At 41.5% G+C, this 20,864-nt stretch overlaps 1 protein-coding gene across 25 annotated transcripts in view; it reads right to left on the bottom strand.

Moving 5' to 3' along the window:
* The window catches only part of EPB41L3 (erythrocyte membrane protein band 4.1 like 3), a 231,978-nt gene that overhangs the window by 146,375 nt on the left and 64,739 nt on the right, over window positions 1-20,864 (bottom strand). For 4 of the 25 annotated variants that reach the window (XM_059409253.1, XM_059409258.1, XM_059409255.1 and 1 more), the window contains exon 1: window positions 106-399. The exons of 2 other annotated variants lie outside the window; for them this stretch is intronic. The gene's annotated coding sequence lies outside the window, so the exon portion shown is untranslated. Of the gene's footprint in view, window positions 1-105; window positions 427-20,864 lie in introns of those variants that run through there. 19 more of the 25 variants (XM_059409248.1, XM_059409250.1, XM_059409249.1 and 16 more) reach the window with 12 other exon arrangements.

The raw sequence follows: 20,864 nt of genomic DNA, 5'->3' as shown, positions 1-20,864 counted from the left end.
CCGCGCACCGCGCGCTCCTCTCCCCCGGCCTCCCGCTAGTCCTCCGCGCTCCGCAAACCGGAGACCCCCTAGGATCCCCCCCGCTCCGGCTGCCAGAAAAGTTACCTCGGCTGGGCAGGCAGCCCGCGCGCCGCGGCGTGGGGACTAGGCTCGGGCTTACGTTCTCCCGGCTGTGCGCAGGAGGCTCGGGCGTGGGGAGGAAGCCGCAGACGCGGGCTGCTCGCCGCCGCTCCCCGCCCCCCTTTGCAGGCGGCTCGGAGGCTCCGCGGAGCTGCGGCGGGGGCACACGCCCAGAGCCGGCGCAGAGAAAGCCAACCCCGTCCTGCCTTCGCCTCCCAGCTGCGGGGGAGGGGGCCACCGCAGCACTTCAGGACAGTTAGGTTGTAACAGGCTTCTTCATCCTGGCGCAGGGTCTGGCACGGAGACAACGCCTTGAGACAGTTGCCAATAGCATTAGTCTTTGGATTTTCACTTTAGATTACAGCCCAGGCTTTCTGTCCCCTTCCTCAGGCCTGCCAGACACTACTGTAAAGGGGAGTGGGGGGAGGGTCCTCCTGGCCGTCAGGTGAGTAATTTACTGACTCAGGGACTGCAGTGATGGTTTTGTTTTCTTTCTTTTGGAAAAGAGAAAATAATCAAATTGGCAGCGTCTTGCGCAGGGTGGGTGTTCAAGAAATACGAAATTAATAGGAAACACCTGAATTAAAGGTTGAAGGAAGAGGCTGCCTTCCGCGGCCCCTTCCTTCCCACTTTCTCCTCCCACCATCAAGATCCAAAGTTACAGGTGGCCTCCCAAGCTTCCCAGTCTATCAGGGGAGTAAGTCATTATTGATCAAGCTTTCAGCTGAAATGGGGGGGGGGGGGGGGGGGTCACGCTCTGATTTACAGGTGAAAGAAATTATTCTAGGTCATCTCAACAATAAACTCTAATCAAGTAACTAACTCGTATATATTAAAATGTTTAAGGCCCTCTTTAAATGTTCCTCATCACCCCTTCAGAAGCTCACCCACTCACTTTAAGGTGGAAGGATGGATTCACAAAATATTGCATTTACTACTGGGTACCAAAGACGTGGTGCCGAATAAAAGCCAGTGGCAAAGGTTAGTAGGCTAGGTCTGTCGGTGAAGCTTCCGGAGGTGGGGAGATTTGGCCTGAGTGTTTAGGAGGGAGCAAAGGCAATAGAAACGGGGAGGGAGCATTTTTCTGGTTGCATGGGAGAGACGATTGGAAAATCATGGTTACTATGTTGCTATGGAATTTTTGAACCTGTATTCAGTAGAAGATCCGCAACTTTGGGAAATTTTTTTTTCTTTTTTTTTAAGATCTTTTATTTATTTATTTATTTATTTATTTTTGATAGAGATCACAAGTAGGCAGAGAGGCAGGCAGAGAGGGGATGGGGGGAAGCAGGTTCCAGGCTGAACAGAGAACCCAATGCAGGGCTCAATCTGATGACCCTGGGATCATGACCTGAGCTGAAGGCAGAGGCTTTAACCCACTGAGCCAGCCAGGTACCCCCAACTTTGGGAATTTTTAAACAAGAAAATGTGGCAGAAGTTTTGTTAAAGGAAAAATAATCTGGTGACGCAGAGATGGGCAAATTACAAGGGGCTGAAATGAAGTGACTGGGGCATTGTTCCAAGTACCAGGAGGAACAAGGACCTGCACTATCATGTGATAGATAACGGTGACAGTTCAAATACTGGAAGATCTATTTGGGGATCACCTATATTAAGTTTCTATCAGGCCATAGGAATGTTACAGACATATATACACATCTCACATTTGTACCTATATGGCTGTGTGCATGGCATATAAGATCTGTGAATGAAGAGTTTTTTCCTTGTTTGTGTGCACATGTAAACACTCTTCTTTAAAAATGGACTTGAACAAATTGCATTGTTTACAACAAACACAAAGTTGGCATTATCATTTCAGACACAGATGGTTTCATATTCATTTACTTTATTGTCATATTTTTGCTATTATTTTTTAATTGAAAGCAAATTGTTTTCTCCTGATTCACAAATTTTAATCTTCCTGGTAATGGAGAAAATCAGCAAAAATGTACAGATGTCTGTTTTCTTGGGAGAAAATATTAGAGTACCAAATATTTTTTACAAGTTAGAAGTACCTAGCTATTTATCTGAACATTCCATGAATTCAAAACTTGGGGAGTACAAACCCTATTGCTTCATGGTTAATAGTAAATCTGGGAAGTAAGTACTACAAAAATGTTTGAGTTTGACAAGCCTCTCAGCTCTTCTTTTTTGATTTTTTAATTTTCCTGGCACAGATATGGAGAAAAGAAATGCCAAATGTAAACTTGTGAGTGCCACAGAGCCCTACCAGTAACTTGCTGTGTCTCTGTAATAAAGCCTTTTCCTTCTACCTTATTAACATCCTGCAGGAGCCCCTCAGAGTCATCTCTGTCTCCCCACAGTGCCTCACTGAGAACACTGCAAGCGAGGCACTGAACATTTTCACTAAATGAATGGATGGTGACTAATGAACTGTAAGTTCACTGTATTTGAGAGTTGAATGTCCTCGTGTATAAAAACAAGAGATTATTTCCAAAATTCCTTGTGCTTCAAAAATACTAGGGGGCCTATAAAATAAAAAGACATTATCACATCTCTACGTGCTGAGTAAAAGCAATAATGCAAAACCTTTTTAACTCTTATCAGGAAACTATGAGCTTTTCTCCATGGAAAAAAAGAAGAAAAGTAACCAAATTAAGTAGAAGGCAAGGGGATGATCCCATTACAGTTGGATTTGCTTTCGTTCATAAAGACTCATTCCTCCCTGCATTCCTCTCACTACCAAAAATGAAGCCTCCTACAGTCCCAGAGAATTCTTTATTCTTACTGGTCCTTTTTCAGTAAGTTACAGAAAAGTAGTCCTTGGGTCAAGGGAGTGCTTTTCACACAGTCCCAGAGCCAGTGCAAATTCATTCTGAGAATCTAGTTCATCAGTTTTCTAGTTTACTATATCTACATGGCAAATACTGAAATAATCCATGAAATGTGGGGGGAAGATTCCATGACTCCAGCCTAGGTTTCACAATGCCCATTCTGGTCTCAATCATAGGTCTAAGGCTTACCCTACAACATTAACATCTTACTTATGTTGTTCTGTTGTATACAAAATGTTATTTTGTATACAAAATTATTCTGTTGTATACAAAATGTATTACTGAAGGACAACAAGCCATCTAGAATTCCAGCCATGGTACAGAGAAAGGGGGCATAGCTAACTTCTGGCGAGATAACAAGTGTGGAACTTTATTCCAAACCACAGAGACAGGATGTCCCCCAAACTTCCACTGAACCCCAGGTGCCACCAGCGTACAGACTCATTGATGCTGGTACTCTGCTACCTGTAGAGTGACATAATTCTAACCTGAGAGCCCAGCCAATGGCAGACTTTGCAGACTCAGGGATCATATTGTCAGTCTCATTGACAAGACTCTAGAAAGAAACAGTGAAGAATCTGGCCAGCGAGTATGTTGGAACTTCACCCTTCAGCATGAGGATTGAAAGACTAGAGAAGCCTAACCAAAGAATATGGAAGCCACCTACAAAGGTGGCTACTCGAATAGGCATGCAACACTCACTTGCCCTCTTTGACAACCTCAGACTACTGTCACATAAAGCACTGTGATGTTCTTAAAAATGTGCATATTCTCCAGCACTTTAAGTTGACTGTTTTTCAGATGCCTTAGTAATAAGACGTCTCAGATGCCTTAGTCTCAGATGCCTTAGGATTAAGACGTTACCAACACTTGTAGTAGCTAGTTGAGGCATCTTGTATGCTCAGGATTGTGTCAGGCACCTCCTTTGCACATTAAGTCCTTGAAATCAGGACACAAAGTCTTTAGCCAGGCATTACCAGGGACCATAAATAAGAGAACTATGGGGATGAATGCCTAATTCAAATGCAGCAAGCTTATTCTTATGAAATAAAAATATGTTTAAGAGTTTCTAGGGTTTGAGAATACTGTCAAGTTTATAGCTCATTAAGACTTCCAGATGCTCTCTTCATTCAGGGTTTGTATACATCATTTCAGGGGTCTGTATACATGCAGAGCACAGATGCAAAATGAAGTAAAAAACCACTCATAATTATAAATGCAGCATAAAATGTACAAAAATATGTACACATGAGAGAGAACAAGTTTAGACATGCCTACACATCATTTTAAAAAATCATTCCTATTCATCAGAATTTCCTATTTACCTCCTTTCTCTCTTTAGGTTATACTCTTGTAAAAATATTGGTCATAATGGTGGGGCCAATACATTTTGTATAAATTCCACAGTATTAAAATATACACTTACTGGGTTTTTTTTTTTTTTTTTTTTTTTTTTTTACTTTTTCCATTTCAAGTAAATTTTAGAAAGCTCAGCACTTTCAAATAGAATAATTTTAACCAAAAGAAAATTAAGGTTACTCTAATTCTCAGTTGTTTATAAATTTAAATGCTCAATTCTCTTCTCCCCTTGAGTAAAAATAAAAATCCATTAAGACTATTTTATATTTGGCCAGTTTATACATAATGGCAAAATACAAAGAATGGAAGTTGGCAATCTATAAAATTACTAAATTCAACTCCCAAACTGTTCACTGTCTGAGACCACAGTGATATATCCCAAACATGATCAGTACTAGGTTATACTAAGACACTTAACATTTCAATCACTTTCCCCCAAAAGACACAAATGCCTCTCAGTCTCCTATAAAGTTGTAAATAATCCTAACCAGCTATTATTTTTTGTTTTAACAGTAATCAACAAGAAATAACTGAAGAAAGAAAATAATAATTAGCTAAGAGGGGGAAAAAATGGGTAGTAATCACATTCAGATGTCTGATTTATTAACTTGCCAACTCTCTCTCAGGCAAACGTGCCACAGCTAAGCTACAAACTAAGAAATGTATAGCTATAACTATACCAAAAAGAAAATGTCAGCTTTGCTTCTTAATTTGATCCCTGCTTTACAGCACTTTTTTTTTCTCTTTCCAATTACCTCACTGTACTTGCTTAATTTAACAGTGTGGTTTAGGATTAGTCCACAGCTTCCAGAATGTTCTGGGAATCAATGAAAATACCATCTAGAATATCTGTGTCCCTTGAAATAAATCTGGCATTTAATAAGTCAAAGCCATTTTTTAAAAAAAGCTTCCTCTATTGACTCTTTTCCTGTTCAAGATATTTATCAGGAACTTGAAACATGCATCGTAGGCTTATTTGCAGATGATACAAATCTGAGGATGCCAGAGTTTCTCAATCCAGGTTGTCTGTAAAGAGCTCAAATTTTACATTTCCATGGAAGTCAACAATCATCTTGGTAAGTGATAGAAGTATTCACACCATTTACATCAGAATCACTCAGAGTGCTTGTTAATGTAACACATTCTTGGGTCCAGCCCTAGACTTAAGCAAATCAGAACCTCTGGAGTACAGAGAGCAGGCACTTTTAACAAGGTCCCCAGGATCCAGGAGACCAGCATACAACAATAATCCCACAGGTGACAAAGTTAGTGTGCTCAGACATGTTTCTAAGAAGCTGGAACAGAGACAAGTGGTAGGAGGTTAGCCTCATTGAGCATATAGGTAGCAGAACTGAAAGGTGTCTACACTACAAATCAGCACACATTTTGCAAGAAGAGTTATTACTTGGATCCTGTTGCATGCATCAGTTTGCAATAGTTGTTCATTAGCAGTAAGTATAGTAATAAATAACAATGAAAGATTGTTCTGTACCCAATTCCAGCAATAATTGAATTAGATGCCCATTTGCTAAGACTGCAGTAAAACTACAACTCTGACCTTAATTTCCAAGTGCACAAAACATCTTTACAAAGTTGCCAAGGGATGTCTCATTAAAACAGGAAATGGAGAACTAATTGCTAGCAGTTTTGGTTGAATGGGAGATCTGACAATCTCAAACCCTACAAATAGAGACTAAATTATTAATACCTTTTGGTATGACATACACATGAAAACATACCCCATGCACTGATCAGTGAAAACTAATGGACAAAATTAAATAAAGAAATTGAACAGGGGCGCCTGGGTGGCTCAGTGGGTAAAGCCGCTGCCTTCGGCTCAGGTCATGATCTCAGGGTCCTGGGATCAAGTCCCACATCTGGCTCTCTGCTCAGCAGGGAGCCTGCTTCCTCCTCTCTCTCTCTCTGCCTGCCTCTCTGCCTACTTGTGATCTCTCTCTCTGTCGAATAAATAAATAAATAATCTTTAAAAAAAAAAAAGAAATTGAACAGAGGCTATATATCTTCCTACCCTTAGATATAACACAAGGAATTTTTTTAAGAAAAACAGTATCATTAATCCTATTAAATTCATGGTAATTTTACTGTAAGGGTCTTATATTTTTCATATGGATTTGTAAGGTTCTTTTAATTTTATAGTTGAGATTTTTAAGCATGAAAAATTTTATTCTAGCATTCCATCTACATATAGTTAAGTGGCAAGATGACATGGGGGCATCAGAAATAGTCTCTTTTGTTAAAAGGCTGATTAAGAGATTTCAGCTCAATGAAAGGACTGCTATTGTAATATGGACCAGGTTGTCTTATGGGCAGCAGGCTGTCTACCTAGAATGTTCAACAAGATACCATAACATCAGTATGGCCCCAGAGAGAGTCCTCAATCAGGTGGGCACTTAGGCGACATCATATCTAAAGTTGTGTCCAACTCTGAGATGAAATTGCTTTCCATGTGTGTGCCACTCAGGAACCAGGAACTGCCCACAATTCTTCACTGTTGAGGTAGAAACTCAAATGTTGACTTCACTAAGATACTCTGATAGATGTGTATTTACATGTATGAAACAGCTTACCAAACTTCATTATAGGTTAAGACTGATTTGCCATTGGTTTAGTGCTTTTTCTCTATAAATATGTTGACAATATCCACCACCTATTCCCCTCCCAGATGTTTCTCTGATCCATCTTTCTAATCTACTTGTCCCACCCTAGCTCATCAGACCTTTCTTTTTTTTTTTTTAAGATTTTATTTATTTATTTGTCAGAGAGAGAGAGAGAGAGTGAGCGAGCACAGGCAGAGTGGCAGGCAGAGTCAGAGGGAGAGGCCCCCTGCGGGGCAAGGAGCCTGGATGTGGGACTCGATCCCAGGACGCTGGGACCATGACCTGAGCCGAAGGCAGCTGCTCAACCAACTGAGCCACCCAGGCGTCCCTCATCAGACCTTTCTTATCTCTGAGCCAGGTTTCACTGAATGGCCTTAGGTCACTAAGAATCATGCTGAGTCAAGGCAATGATTCTTTTTTTTTTTTTTAATTTTTATTTTATTTAAAGATTTTATTTATTTGACAGAAAAATCACAAGTAGGCAGAGAGGCAGGCAAAGAGAGAGGGGGAAGCAGGCTCCCTGCTGAGCAGACAGCCTGATTTTTTATTTTTTTATTTTTTATTTATTTTAAAAGATTTTATTTATTTATTTGACAGGCAGAGATCACAAGTAGGCAGAGAGGCAGGCACCTATAGGAGACTGAGAGAGCAGGCTCCCGTGCCCGAAGTGGGGCTCGATCCTGGGACTCGGGGATCATGACCTGAGCCAAAGGCAGAGGCTTTAACCCACTGAGCCACCCAGGCACCCCCAAGGCAATGATTCTAAATAGGAAACCATTATACTTCAAAGCCTTTTCCTAAATTTTTTCCAGGTGTGCCAATGCCCATTCCCAAATTATTCCACAGTTCAACAAAATCAAGCAGGCACAGATCTAAGGGATTACCCATACCTTGTTCATGTATACCATTAGAGCCCAGTGAACAGAGTACTAGATGATACCTGAAAATTGTAATGTGGCCTTGGGCAAATTTCCAATTTCAGCTTTTCTTGTTATCAGTATCCGTTGAAATATTACTCCCATTTTCTGTTTTACTAGAATAACGTGACGGTTCTCAACCATCGCTATACATTTGAAGAATCACTTAAGGAAAACACTTAAAAAAACAGCAACTGACGGTCAGTATCATACCTGGGTGATAGATATATATGGGCTTATTATAGTTCCCTTTACTCTGTATACATTTGACATATTAAATTAAAATATAATTTTAAAATGCTGATGCTTGGGGCGCCTGGGTGGCTCAGTGGGTTAAAGCCTCTGTCTTCAGCTCAGGTCATGATCCCCGAGTCCCAGGATAGAGCCCCACTTCGGGCACGGGAGCCTGCTCTCTCAGTCTCCTATAGGTGCCTGCCTCTCTGCCTATTTGCGATCTCTGCCTGTCAAATAAATAAATAAAATCTTTTAAAATAAATAAAAAATAAAATAAAATGCTGATGCTTGAGATCTACCCCCAACCCAATTAGAGCACAACCTTTAGAACGTGAGGCCCAGGTATCAGTATTTTGTGACCTTTTTCAAGTGGTTCTTCTGTGTAGGTTGAGTGGAAGAATAGGAGTACAAATCACAAAACTGAACGTTAATTACTCCTCGAAAGCAAGGCACTATAAAAGTAAATGTTAATAGAATTAATATAAATTCTTAATAAAAATTAACCAATTAATAGATATTGACTACCTATTTATATCCTTAAAACAAATTACCTGAATTGGCTACTTGACAGCAACCAATAATGGATTAACCATGCGTGTACCCATCATCCTCTATAAAGCTAACTGGTGTTTGAACACGTTGGGTTTCCAGGGCAGTCCCTGCCATCAGATTTGTTAATACTCACAGTCCTTAGGGGAAGCCTATTACTGTAGCTGGCTGCCCACTTCACTATAAAGTGTCAATAAAGTGATGGCATATTTAACAACAGGCATAAAGAACTCATAACACACTAAATATCATGACTAGGATTTCAACAACTCTTCAAACACTCCAGAGGAAAAAAATATTATTCATGGTTTTATTCCAAGTTCTTGTGTCAAATAGAGAAAATACACATACACACTCACTTTTATCTTGAGTGAAAAATAATAGAAGGTTCCAGCATGTACTTTTTGATAAAAACAGATGAGAATACTTGAAAAATTAGAGGGGATCTATAGGGAGTCATGTCTAAATAATATATAATCTTAATGCTTTATGAATGGGAGCTAGCGATTTTCTCCCAGCAGTTCAGGCACAGGGATCCTGAATCATGATGCCCAGCCCAGGGAACATTATTTCTACCTAGAGTCAAACTGTATTGATCATTTACTTTGTGCAACGAGCTGTTTTACAAGCTCTTATTCTATAAGACTACCTCATTTCACCATCAGAAGAACTTTGTGACATAGATTCTAGGATCACCACCATTTTACAGATGGGGAAATGGGGCAGAAGCAAGTTCAACAATGTATCCAAGGAGACGCAATGACTGGTGAAGCTAGGATGATCTGACTCCTCAGCTGGATGGATCTCTCACTAGAGAGCCTAACACACACACACACACACACATTTGATTAAATTTCACAAAATCGCCAGTATTCAGTTGTGGGTTTTTTTGGATTTTTTTTTTTTTTTTTTTTTTGGATTTTTACAATACAGTAACACATTGCAGTGAGGAAACATTGCATCAGCTGTGCATACAGAGTAGCACTAAGTTAAGGAATGACTTCCATTACCAGGGGCATTTTGGAGAACTACAAAGTCTCAAAGAATACAAATATAGAAAAAACACTCAGGTCGTTTATAGTTTAAGAAGCCACTGGAAGAATGTAAGGCAAATGCTAATAAAGTCATCATCGTTATTATTATTTTTTCTTTTATAGACTGTGTGCCAGAGATTTTTAAGTGCTTCATCTGTATATTTTCTCTTATTCCTCATTGTCTTCTGAGGCAGGAACTCTTATGATCCCCATTTTAGAGAAGATAAAACTGAGGCCACTGAGGAGCTAACTGACTTGTCCCTAGTCACACAACTAGGACCAGTCAGTTTTGTTTTGTTTTTTTAAAGATTTTATTTATTTATTTGATGACAGAGATCACAAGTAGGCAGAGAGAGAGGAAAGGAAGCACATTCCCCACTGAGCAGAGAGCCCAATGGGGGCTTTGATCCCAGGACCCTGAGGTCATGACCTGAGCTGAAGGCAGAGACTTAACCCACTGAGCCACCCAGGCACCCCAGGACCAGTCAGATTTATTCTGCAACCTGTACTCTTAACCACGATGCCAAGTGGTTCTTAAAGAATTCTGCATGTTCACTTGGGATGTCCTCTACAGGAAAGGAAATAGTATATTAAAAAGTGGCAGCATGCGTAGAATCTTTGTATAGGTAAGTGTCTGTTTTACAAGGAAGACTATTCTACTGCCATTTCCAGTTTGAGAAAAAGACCAAAGGGGAATGCTCTGACCCACTGGTAAGTCCCAGTGACCCTGGAATTTCAGCACAGATCCAGAATACGGCCGCTTCTCTTCATAACCGCCACTAGCACTCTGGTATAAACCATAAGCCATGACCATCCCCTGCCTGATTCCTGCAACAGCCTCATCACGTTTCTCTCTTCTGCCACCATGACTCCTTTCCAGTCGTTTGCCAGACAGGTGTTGTGATCCTAGTAGAATGAGCCAGATCACATCAGTCTTCGATATTTAAAGCCCCTAAAGGCCTCCCCACCTACATCCTCCGGCCTCAGGGCCTCTGACCCCACTCTTTGTACACATCTCCATATTTTCTGTCTCTCTCATTCTCGCCTTGCAGCTCCTCAGACCAGCCCGGCTTCTCTCATACTAACATCCTCATCTCCCTCATGTCTGCTCATGTGTCACCTTCTCCAAGGGGCCTACCCTGATAACCTCATTAAACCTGTGACCCCAGCACTCCTGACTCCTGATCACCTAACATACTGGTCAATTCCTTATTTATCATGCTTATGGTCTGTCTCCTACCATTCAGCTTATGTCCCACAAAGGCAGGGGTTCTGGGCTCCTCATCGCTGGTGACCCAACTGCCTCAAACAGTACTTGGCAATGGGAAGGCATTCATGGTACATTTGTTGGATGAAAGAATGAAGAAAGCAGCAGGGATTATAAAATGTGATACTCTTTTAAATAAAGTTAAAAATAAATAAATAAAATAAAATAAAGTGTGAGACCCTGAGAAAATACAGAATTGAGCAGTTAGGTAACCAGGATTGGGATGAGACACCAGAAGGAACAGATTCCGAAGGAAGAAACTCTAAGAATGGTGGGCCTGTGATAAAACAACGTGCATCATTCTATGCCTTATACCTACTCCACTGCCACTGGTGGAACTGATTTGGGCCAAGTCTCCCAACCACCCTAAAGGACTCCCCAGCATCACCCATGAACCAATACACATGACGCCGGCTGGGCGCATCTCCCACCGCGTCCTCGGAGATGAAGCAATGGCAAAGCCACCCCTCCAAAAATGCCACTGGGTCATTTCTTAACATCACGGTGGATTTAACAAGCCCTCATCTTCTCAGGACAAAAGAAAATATGACGGGATCCAAGCAGGACCCTCTTTAGTCATCCGCACAAACAATGAAATTGACCACTGCGGCGGAAAATGTCAGATCAACTGAAGCGGAAGTGTCCAGGCTAATATTATTTTTCATATCAATGGTTGCCATGGTGATACTTATAAAGATTTAGCAACAATCAGGCAGTGAATTTAAGAGGCGGCTGGAGGAAAAGAAGTTGCAATGTACCCTCTGTCTTCACAAATCACTCTCATCCCACTTGTGCCCAATAAATGGCTCACTTCTTTTGATTGCACTTGGCATGCCCATGAAAGATGAGTTTTCGATTCTGTAATTCCAAGCTTGAAGGCTGTGCTGTGTTTTTCCATTTGGTCTGCATTAAGGTTTTATTCAGTGATTCATGGTGCCTTTCCAAGGTCACCAGGCCATTCCCTCATCTGCCAAGAATGTCTCCTCATCCCCAGCCAGCCTCTTCCTCTGCCAGAGCACCCAAGTTCTAAGGCTTTCCACCCCCTGGAAAGAGTATCTGTGTGTATTACCATCACCAACTTTATGCAACAGCCATAATTTAAACAAATTAAGGAGATAGAATATCTAAATCACTCCCTCTCGCCCCCACCCCCCACACTGCTGGATTGCAGGTTCTGTGAGGGCAACAAGTTATCTCTAACTCTTATTAGTGTATTCCAGAATGAGTAGCATGGCTCGTTAATCCTTAAAAAAGAAAAACAAGAAGAAAGTCCCTAGTACTAGGTACTAGTAGCTTAGTGAATGACACTACCAACCCTCAGTCATGAAAGTTAGAAACCCTGGTATCTTCCTGGCCCCTTACTTTCCTTCAACCCCTTTATTAGATCTAATACCAAGTCCTTTGCATTCTACCTTAATCTCCTGGATCTGTCTACATTGCTCCCTCCTTGCCATCAGTTCTATAATAAACTCATCAGGTCTCTAATCCAGCCTCCCCTCCCCCTCACTCCCATGCCCTGCCTGGACATGGGGACGTGGGACAGGCGTAAACAACCAGAGATGTAAGAATAATGCTGTGGCCTCCAGCTTAGCACACTCCCTTCCCACTCTCTCAGGGTGAGAACAATACCTTCTAATGAAGTTTCAACAACCTGAGATCTCTCCAGGATCCTGAACCTTACCCCTCCCCCTGCTCTGGCAGACTGGTCACACATCCTCATTAGGGGCTCTGGTGGCCGCAGTCCCTCTGTTTTCCAGCACCACCACCACGCCTGCCATGTGCTGCATGTGTGTATGTGATTACTGAAGGAACCCCTGTCTCCCACCATGAGACTAAGACTAGGGCTGCTTCTGCTCACTGGTGTGTCCCCAGCTAGCATACTGCCTGGCACTCAGGAGACACCAGCATAGGAAGGAGAATGACCCAACTGTGCCCCAGAGCAGAAATTCCACCTCTGGACATCACCACTGAACCCCATTTGCTCTCTGGATGTCAGTGATTAATCTGTTAGAGAAATAAAAGGGCAGAAAAATGAGATGTTTCTACCTCAGACATCAGGGATTGGCTGAGGGAAAGCCAGGCAGACGGGGAGTGTCTCTGTCTGCCCGAGGCCCCACATCAGGGACAGAGCGTGAGGCTTGGAGTCAGCCCACTGGCTCTTCCCAGCACCAGCGCCCTGATCCTTGGCTTGGGCCACATTGCTTCATCTCCATTTATCTGTTTTCTCATTCCTAAACTGAATGACGAAACCGCTTCAAGGACTATTGAGAGGATTAAATGAAATAATTGATTTAAGAAGCACTTAGTAAGCGTCAGTGTCAAATGATGGTGTTGCTGATGGTGTTGCTGTTAGGAGGGCAGCTCACAATAACACGGTTGGCCACTCTCCTCGGCCGCCACAGCCTGGCGGGGCCCTGAGGCCTCCTCCCTCCATCTCACCTCAAGGGACTCCAGGATGCAGAAGCTGAGCAGGGGAGCCCTTGGAGAACCAGCCCACTTGGAGAACCAGCCCACTCCACCAAAGTGAAGGAGGAGGGCTCTCAACTCTGGGGGGTGGGGGTGGGGGGGGCAGCAAACTTATAGATCTGCTTCCCAGATGGGCTGGGGAAGAAGCATCCAGGAGCCCTTAACAGCTGATCTGCTGAGGCTGCTGACTTGGTTACACTGCCCAACGGAAATGAGACAAGTGCAGGAACTCCCATCTGCTCGAAGGGAACAGACCTCCTATTTTTAAACAAAGATCTTCTATGTTAATGTGTGCAGGTCCTAATAGGTTGGGGGTGTTTGTTTGTTTGTTTGTTTGTTTTTGTTTGTTTCTTTTCCAGTCTTGCAGCCATGGCTAGAAGCATTTTTCAAGGCACTCATCTGAGAAGTTCTTATATGCCTCATTATTTGCGGCATTTGAAGAACATATGCCTCATTATTTGGGAATCACTTCAAAAATTCCCAAGCACTCATGTCGAAGATGGATTGGGTTTTTTGAAGGAGACACGATGATTTCGCACAGGTTAATGAATAAGGGGTTGGCTACAGTCAGAGTCATCGGGTGTCAAAAACAAACCAAAACAAAACCCCGAGTTTTAACTATAAACACAGTCAACAGAATTCTTAGGATAGTTTAATGTGCTAATTTGGAAGGAAGCTCCCAAAGTACTTCCAAAAATATCTTGAGCAACAGAACCATCTCTACCCACAAAAACAACTATCATTTATCGAGGACTTACTATCTGCCAGGCATGCTTCAGTCCTTAACACACATTTTCTCACTCGGGATTCAAAATATCCTTAAGACTATTATACCCATCTTACAGATGAGAGGTTAGGTAACGGCCCACGTCATAACCGGGTAAACAGTAGAACTATACTTATCTGCATAGAGGCATTTACTGGAATATCTCTCCTCTCCAAAAAGTCAGCATTCCTTTGAACAAATGCACTCCGGTATACTTGGGTTTTTTGCAATTTATCATATAATACTCAAGCTTCTTTTAATCAATACAAAACAGAACACTGCAACAGATATGCAGGATCAATGGAACCTGGGGCCTAGACCACTAGGAACAGGGTTTTGCAAATGTACAGAAATCCCCAGTGCCTAGGGGAACCATTCTGAGACCCTTTCAAATAGGAAACATAAATGAGCCTCATAAAAGCCTGGAAATGAGCAACAGATCATGGCATTTGTATCCAGATATCATTATGCTTATGTGGAGAATTTAAGCTGGTGAAATATAGAATAATTATGTATTATATTTAATTATATAGAAGCTGCCCAGCCTAGGTGTTTAAGGTTTAAGAACTGAGTATAAACCTGGTTCTGGAATCTGCTGGCTGTGTAGTGAGTTATCCTTCAGGGCCTTAGTATCTTAGCTGCAAATTGAGAGATGACCACATCACCCTCTTTATGGGGTCACACAAGAATCAAATAAATATGTTAAGCTATTCCAGCTGTGCCCAGAACATAGTAAGCACATTATAAATGTCAGCTATTATTAGGGGCACTAGGGTGGCTCAGTCGGTTAAGCATCTGACTTTGGCTCAGGTCATGATCTCAGGGTCCCCAGATCGAGCCCCGCACCAGGCTCCTTGCTCAACAAGGTGCCTGCTTCTCCCTCTCCCTCTGTCATTCCCCCACCTGGGCGCTCTAGCTCTCTCTGTGTGTCAAATAAATAACATTTCTTAAATAATTTTTAAAATGTTAGCTGTTGTTATTAACATTTATGTACAAATACATTAATTTTCTAAGGTCATTATCTGGGAGAGGGCACAGTAGGACAGAGACATTCATATTCTCCAAGTGTTCTTAGTCTCTGACAGTGGGGCTTTAATTCAATTAGACTACATCAGGTATGAGTATTTTGAGCTTTAGGAGGATTTTCCTTGCCAACATTACACAGTGTCTGAAATTAATTAAATGATAGTTGCTAAAGTGGCAAGTTTCCAGGATCATTTCTGTATATCCCTCAAAAAGAATAATTTGGCATATACTTATGAAGATGAATAAACACTTTTTTTTCCCCTGTAGAGAACTTTGTGATCTTCACAATATTTGCCTACAGTTTTATTTTTATGACGTTGAGGCAGCCAGTCAGCCTAAATTTATAGATCAATAGAATAGATGATAATGTTTTCCACCACGGAAAGTTCTCATATCATTAAGTCTGGACTTATTAACAGCCCTATTTACAAATTAATGGAGAGGGACATTTTCCCTGGTTTCCTAATTTAGAATGCCAGTTTTATGCAAAATGAGAGTGACAACATGATGGGGACTCTGGAGTTATGTACCAACAATGGGAACCTTTTGTCACCAGAGCCCTGCCTCTGCCCCTGTCTTACGATGAGAATGAGGCTAGAGAATGTTCTACTGGGGCTTTCTGTAAACTCCTAGTTAACTCAACAGCCACCAGAGGTAGGACCCCAACGGCAGAGCTTCACAGCACCGATGCAAAAAAATGGCAGTTGGGTATCATTAACTTATTACAGTTTATCCAGACGTTACGTGAATTGTGGATGAAATAGGTTTTTGTCCAATTACATGGGAAGCCAACCACTAAAATGGTCTTTCTGAGGGACAGTGTCTGCTGAGTTCCAAATAATCAATCTGCAAATGAACTTCCAAATGCATGGGTTATAAGTATGTGGTTATTTGGTCGAATGTGAAACCCTCTGGCAGTTCATACCAATCATGTAGCTTTTACTCGGTTACCTCTCCAGGAAAACCTGTAAAGACTAAACAGAATTACTGATGGTTTTATTACTCTCTCAGATTCTTTCTATGTGATCTAAATAAAATATTTTTCATCTGCCACATAAGTGACAGCTTTTCTGGTAAGACCAGAAAAAATTCGTTATACTGCACCTGTATTATGACAATGGTTATTATATTTAAAATTTTGCCTTTATGCACTTTAAAGAATGAATATGTTATTTAGCCTAACTTTGCATCAATGTTTCTTTTCTTTCCTTTTTTTTTTCTTTTTTTAAGATTTTATGGATTTATTTGACAAAGAGAGAGCAGAAGCAGAGGGAGCAGCAGGCAGAGGAAGAGGGAGAAGTAGGCTCCCCACTGAGCAGGAAGCCCACTGCAGGACTCAATCCCAAAACCCTGGGATCATGACCTGAGCCAAAGGTTCAGGTGGTTAACAACTGAGCCACCTCAGCACCCCCAATGTTTCTTTTCATCTTATTTTGATCTTTGGCTCAAACACATTAATACAATCCCAACGTGAAGTAATATGTGTATGTATGTGTGTGTGTGTGTACATATATATGTATGTGTATATATATATATATATATATATATATATATATGTATAATGTATAACATTGGCCTTCCCCAAAATGCTCCTCTTCCTACAAATCCTCCCAGAATCTGTGCACTGGATTAGGTTTTTCTGCAACTCTGAGTTGCAGAGATGCTGAAAGTAATCTAAGGTGTTTGTATAAATGGGTGATATAAAAATGGAAATAGCACAAGAGCTGATTAAAGCTAAATTTAAAATTAGATGGGTTCCCTTGATTAATGGCATAGCAACAGTGATGACTGATAGGTGGAGACCATTCCAATCCACACTCATTCTGGAGATCTGAGAGTAAACTTTCATCCCTACCTTAAAATTAACTTTTCAGAAAAAGCTCCCCCAGGGAAACATTTAGAAAGACTATGCACTTCTGGCAGCATGATCTACCTGAGAAGAGCAACTTTGTAATTTTAACTTTTTCAACCCTAATTCACTCTATAGGAAGAGAGAGCCAGTTACTGAACTAAGGCAGAGCCTCGGGTAAAGTACAAGTTCATCTAAATAGGGGAATTAAGCACACAGATCCTTAAAGTTCTAGAGAACACCACAGGATGCCCTGCTATACCATTCCAAGAATCTACATTTGTTCGGGTACACTGATCAGGAAAAAGAACATTTGCACACTTATTGAAAGGAAATTAAATGGCAGGCGTTGTTATGTGACTTGAATGTTACATTCCATACTTTACATAGTAATTTCTAAGACTTTATATTGGGGGGAAAAGAAAAACAAAGAATTTACTATCTTCTGTGGTTTTTTTAGGTCCATACAAGGCAAATCCTTCGTAAGAAGTGCCAAGCTTCCGAAAGGCCAGTGGTAGACTGAATGAGCAGTCCAATGAGAAATTTTATTTTTCAAATATGATACATAGTTGTAAATAACGTTTTAAAATTTGCTTCATGTGATTAGCCGGGAGCACCTTGCAGTGCCAGACAGTGAGAAAGCACTGAAGACAGGGTAGGGGTGTGTAGAAAGAACACAGGAGCCAATCTGAAAGAGCTCCGGCTGGCCACGGCTGGAACATTTTAAGCAAAAAATTAAGTAAGGATAGTATTGGATTATAACCCAAAGAATAAAGTAAATATCCACGAGACCATATTGCTATAAATAAATGACTGGATAAATAAATAAAAGGAGGAAAAGGAACAACTGTTGTCTACAGAAGAATTCCAACTAATGATTGTAGGATGAGTGAAGGAAAGAGAAAACTCACTATTACAAAACCACAGGAATAATTGCTACGGCCAAAATTCCCTGGAGAATGTTCAAGTTAGTGGGTCAAAGTTTAAGTTGCATGGTTTTAAAATATCTCCCCCGAAATGTTACTTAATTACAAAAAAAAAAAAAAAAAAAAAAAAGTAGTATCTCCAGGAGAGAAACCCAGCAGAAACCAAGAAAGTTATCATCAGTGAAAAGTCACATAGCTCTGCGCCTCTGCACAGGCACAGAGAGGACACATCACCTATGGGATTCTCCCCCTGAATGCATAACCCTAATCCAATCATAGGGAAACATGACACAAACCCAGATCGAGGGGCGTTCTACATAACACTTGAAGCATTACTCTTTAAAAGTGTCAGTGCCAAGAAACACAAGATTAGAAGACACTAAGGAGCTCCCAGCAAGTCAACTAACATGCAAGGGGGGATCTCAGAGTGGATCTTGAAACAGAAAAAAGACATGGGTGGGAACACTGCTAAATATAAACAAAGTCTGTGGTTTACAGTATGGTGTCAATGTCAGTTTCTTAGTTTTTGATCATTATCCCATGACTATGCAAGCTGTTAACCTCAGGGGCAACTGGATGATTGCTATCCTTCCTGTATTACCTCTACAACTCCTCTGTTCAGTTGAAAATCATTTCAAAATATAAAGTTAAAAACCAAATAACTCTTTGAGAAATAGCTTAGCTTCTTGCTCTGTATCCACACTGAGCTATATCTTAAAGGATGAACAAAAGTTATTAAACAATGAAAGTGAGGCCACCTTGATCTTCCTAGCCAGCATGGTGATTATTAATAGGTGTTCTTAAGTTCATTGACTTGCTAGCCTTCCTGATGGATCTAGAAATCCTACATTCCTTTCTAGGAGGAGACTAGAAAGCCCTTGCCCATCACAGAACAGGAATTCAATCTCTTGCACAATCCTCAAGCACTGAAAGCTGTAAATGGGAACCAGTAAACCAATACAGAATCAGCAAATGTTAGAGGCCACGGTATCCCTTTACTGATCAATGACCCCCTCACCCTTTAAAGCCTTCTTGGTTGGGGCGCCTGGCTGGCTCAGTTGTTAAGTGTCTGCCTTTGCTCAGGTCATGATGCCAGGGTCCTAAGAATGAGCCCACATTGGGCTCTCTGCTCAGTGGGAAGCCTGCTTCTCCCTCTCCCACTCCCTCTGCTTGTGTTCCCTCTCTCGCTGTCTCATTCTCTGTCAAATAAATAAATATTTTAAAAAAACAAAGCTCTCTTAGTGAGGCAGAAACCACAGCGCTGGCTTTTGGACAAGAGTCAGCCTTGTCCCCAGGTGGCCAGCCTCCTGAATAAAGCTTATATTCCTTTCCAGTCAACACTCATCTCTTGAGTATTGGTCTTTCTGGTGATGGGTGGCTGAACTTGGGATTCAGTAACAAAAATGGGGAATGTAGCCGACTTAGATAAAAGAAGAATGAATTGTATAACCTAGTTCCATTTCTCACTCAACCTGTTATGAGCTAGGTGACCTTGGGCAAGGTACTCCATTTTTCTAAAGCTCAGTTTCTTCATCAGTAAGTGAGGGACAAGGCAGGATACCAACCTCACAGTGCTGAAAGGAATGACTAAACAAAATAAACAATAGGAGGACAGTTACATGCCAGGCATATTGTATGAGCCCAATCAGGGTTAACCATGCTGATGGTGATGATGGCAACAACATTGGAAATGATGATGAAGAACAGGTCTGATCGGCCACTTGCACAAACCTTCTCCCTTCATAAAGCCTACAGAAGTCATTCAAAGCTCTGGTCTGCATACGACCAAAATGGGTTCTTTCAGGGACCCCCGATACCTTCCTGGCCCTATTCCTACTATTTTTATTCCTATTCCTGGCCCTACTCCAGTTGTTTTCTGATATTTATTGAGCACTCACTGTGTGACTTAGTACTCATTAGGGTAGCAAAAACAAATGAAGGATGGCTGGTCTCTGGCTTTGGAGGGAAAAACAGACAATGTTGCTTGTCTAATGCGGAAACAGACATGAACAGATCATTTAATACAGGGAATGCTCTCCTGGAGGTAGGCCAAGGTACTACCTCCAGCAGAGGTAGTACCTCTGTTAAAGGCTCTTAACACAGCCTGAGCCGAGTGTTTCTGGATGGACAGGAATTTAGCCAGCAAAGAAGGATGACATGAGGATAGGGAAGGGGATTCCAGGCAGAAGGAACAATTAGAAAAGGCACAGGATCTTTGAAATACCCAGGAGTATAGGGAACTCTGTGAAAAGAGAAGATGGGGGAAAAAAAATGAACAGAAGCAGGTAAGGCTGAAATGACTGATGACTAAATTCAAGGTTAAGTCCTTGAATTTTAACCTGTGGGTGCTGATTCGTAGTCACAGAAGCAACATGGTTAGATCTGTATTTTAGAGCTACTGTTCTGATGACATGTGGGAGACAGGGCTGGAGAGACAGAGGAAGGCTCAGTGCCAGCACCACCAAGGAGAAGAGCTTTGTTATCCTTTAAACAAGAAACAATAACACTTGATACCAATAAATCAGTTATTATTTTAAATTATTAGCAGGGCACTAAGAGTGGGGACAGAAAAAATGAGAGGGATTTAGAAATATACAGGAAATAAAACCATGGCAGGACATGATGTCCCATTTCTTGACAGTTGCCACTCAATGTACAAAGTTTGACTGAGTTAACTTGCTATGAAAGGTACTGTCTGTAATGGATCTAGATTTCTAGCCTAGATCCCTGTATCATTCTCTCAGTTACTGTGTAATGCAGCTACTGAGTAGTAGTGCCATTTACCTATCAAGCAGACATGGGGCAAAGACCTAGGTTGTGGGGAAAGACAGGAAAGAGTGTCAGGTAAATGACAGATTCTGTTGTGTACATGTTGACTCTCAGTGGGGTAGGGGACACTTAGTTCGTATTTCTAACAATTAGTGGAATACCTGCTTGA

Source organism: Mustela nigripes, chromosome 8 (genome assembly GCF_022355385.1).
Source record: "Mustela nigripes isolate SB6536 chromosome 8, MUSNIG.SB6536, whole genome shotgun sequence".
Taxonomy (NCBI): Eukaryota; Metazoa; Chordata; class Mammalia; order Carnivora; family Mustelidae; genus Mustela; species Mustela nigripes.
This window is presented reverse-complemented; position numbering and strand designations above follow the sequence as displayed.